The sequence below is a fragment of the Bidens hawaiensis genome, unplaced genomic scaffold, assembly GCF_021521415.1.
Source record: "Bidens hawaiensis isolate Kalapana, Puna unplaced genomic scaffold, B.hawaiensis_p1.1 tig00009196_1, whole genome shotgun sequence".
Taxonomy (NCBI): domain Eukaryota; kingdom Viridiplantae; phylum Streptophyta; class Magnoliopsida; order Asterales; family Asteraceae; genus Bidens; species Bidens hawaiensis.
Window position 1 is genome coordinate 661,449 of NW_027491680.1, and position 2,799 is coordinate 664,247.

The 2,799-nt window shown below is 34.9% G+C and overlaps 1 pseudogene across 1 annotated transcript; it reads right to left on the reverse strand.

The window, feature by feature from the left end:
- Positions 1 to 618: 618 nt before the first annotated feature.
- LOC143531617 (putative protein phosphatase 2C 53) lies at positions 619 to 2,051 on the reverse strand (annotated as a pseudogene). The gene is made up of 4 exons (XR_013135050.1): positions 1,660 to 2,051; positions 1,194 to 1,533; positions 931 to 1,110; positions 619 to 797 (listed from the first exon to the last, which is right to left on the reverse strand). The product of XR_013135050.1 is annotated as a putative protein phosphatase 2C 53 (transcript).
- Positions 2,052 to 2,799: the final 748 nt, after the last annotated feature.

Genomic DNA, 2,799 nt, shown 5'->3' on the forward strand with positions numbered 1-2,799 from the left:
TCCAAATTTGATTAGGATGAGGCGGTAAGGTGGTTAAGATGTAGAATAAGATATCAATGGTGTAATTCTTGTAAAGTGTAACATTTAGTTTTTAAAGAAAAAAACTCAAATGTTTGTAATATTTTAATGCGGGTCCCAAAAAAATACACAATTAAGTAATCAACTTAGGGGGTGTTTGGGATTGCTTATTTTCAACAACTTAAAACTTATAAACTTTTTGAAAAGTAATAAGGTGTTTGGGATTGTTTATATTGTGACTTGTGAGTTGTGAGAGAAAAAGTTTCATAAGTTAGAATGTTGTAACTTATTAACTTAATGAAAAACTATAAGAAGATAAAATAAGGAATCCCAAACACCCCCTTAATTAGACCGTGAGTAGGATCAACAATGAAAAACTACCAAATCTTCATGACCCAAAAGAATAGGAAAAAAAAACATTGCTAAGTTATTTAATGACTAACATTTATTTGGTCAACTCAAAACATTTGCAATATTGTTTTGCAAGTCCCATAAAAATGAAAAAACACAATCAAATAATCAACTTAATTAAGATTGTGAGCAGGATCAACAATGAAGAACTACTGATTCCAACAACTAATGGTTTTGTGTGCAACTGATGTCTTATTATATGTTCATGGCATGAAATGAGGCAACCGGATGATCATAACACTCATGTCATCATAAGAACCCCTTGTTGCTGATAAGCCGACAAGCTTCTTACTCGCGGATGCTAGATCCGGTTTCACAGTTCCAATGCAAAAGGGGCGAACAATGTCGACTGCTTCTTGGTTACTAACCTGAAAAGACGCATCAATGTAGAGTGAATTAGCAACCACGGTTTTAATAAAATGATCGGTTAAAGTCATATTTAATATGTAACATGTAAAACAGATAAAATATGTTAACAAAATGTATATGGTAAGATATTACCAAATCCCAAATCCCATCAGAAGCAAGGATTAAAAACTCGCATTCGGGTTTAATGCTGATTATACTTGTTTCCGGTTCTGCAATCACCCATTTCTTAAGATCTTTATCTCCAATTCCTCTCGATACCGCTAGTGAACCTTGGATCCGCCAAACACCATTGCGACAATCAACATATCCACCCTATACATACATCAACAATATTAATTTCAGTAATCTATATTACACTCACATTTTATATTTCATAATTAAAATTAAGTTCTTACCAAACTTTCGACTCTTTCTTTCTCGTCTTCCCTTGAAGGCTTATGATCGACACTTAAAGGCTCTCCAACCCCACTTCGGCTCATAACCGCCCTACAATCACCTAAATTCGAGATTATAAGGTTGCCCTTACGAATCAATGCGGTCACACAACAAGTACCACCATTAACATCTTGTTCTAAAAACTCCGAATCCGTAGCCAGATACCCCTTCCTTACAGCTCCAACAATTTCATCTTCACATTTGTTTGCAAATTTGTACATTATGTTTCGGTTCAAATTCTTCGCTACAAATTCCGCAGCCTTTGTACCTCCATGGCCATCAAAGACCCCAAAAAAAAGCCTATTTTAATTAAATATCAATGTTAATACTTAATAGTTCACACCATTAATGGAAAAATATTACACAATGTATTTTCATTTTTATTTTTTTTTAACTTTTTTAGAACGACAACTATATTTTAAAAACTATCTAAAACTTACCTGTTTTGAATCTCCAACGAGATTTAAAACAACAGAAAACCGATCCTCCGTAGGTCCTCTTTTCCCTTTCTTACAATAAACCGCGTACCCCTCACCATTTTCTTCGATCTCCGCCACGTCATCATCCGGCTTAACAACCTCATTAGTAAAACTCACTTGTGCTAGAGGAATCTGAATCCTAGCTAGCCTCTTCCTCTTAGAGAGGACAGACGGTGTAGCATTTGAGTCAATGAACTTATTAGCATGCTTATTTATAGACGAAACCGGAGATGATGCCTTAGGAGATGTGTGACGGATAGATAACGGTGATGACGGAGGTTGATGAAACATAGGTTATGACACAAACCCCTGCGAGTTTGTTACAATGGCGCCAGACATGTTATGAGAGCAAAAATAATATTGTTGTAAAACTTTTGTTGAAAGCTTGTTTTTATTTTTTGGTGTTGGCTAATGTCAAGTATATATATACACGTTCATGACGGAGTCGTTGAAAACTATGTTATAAGTCGGTAACGGTCTAGATGCAAATATAGAAGTTATTAAGAGGATTTTGTTAATTTATTTATTTCACGTGTTGCTTAAGCGCGTGACAGTCAATTGGGTTGACCATACGAGGCATATAGGAGGACATATATTCATGGTACCTTAAGCTTAAAAGCTAAAAGGTATGTTTGACATAAATGTTTTGATAAAAATACTATTTTAGAAAATACTAAAATAGGAATAATGGATTGAGATATGGGTATAAACCCAGTATAGAAAATCTTAACAGTTGATAAAAAAGTTGATACAGTTTAATAAAGTACCTATTTGAAAATAACTAGAGATTTTGAAAGTTTAGCTTTCTCATAACCGGGGCCCGTTATTCGCGGCTTGAAATTCTGTGAACGGCGACATGAAAAGAAGGTAGTGTGGGGGCGACCAACCGTTTGTGGTGGGAAAAGAGAGATGGGGAGAATAGGTTTCTTACTTTAGGAGACATTAAGCGTTGCTTTTTAAGTGAGAGACGTCAGACAGGTGTGACGTGGAGAGGTTATTGACCTCTCGTTTAGTCGTTGATACTTTAGTCAATAATTATTTGTTTATTCAACGTGGATGTAAATACGAAAATTTATGATATTTTCAA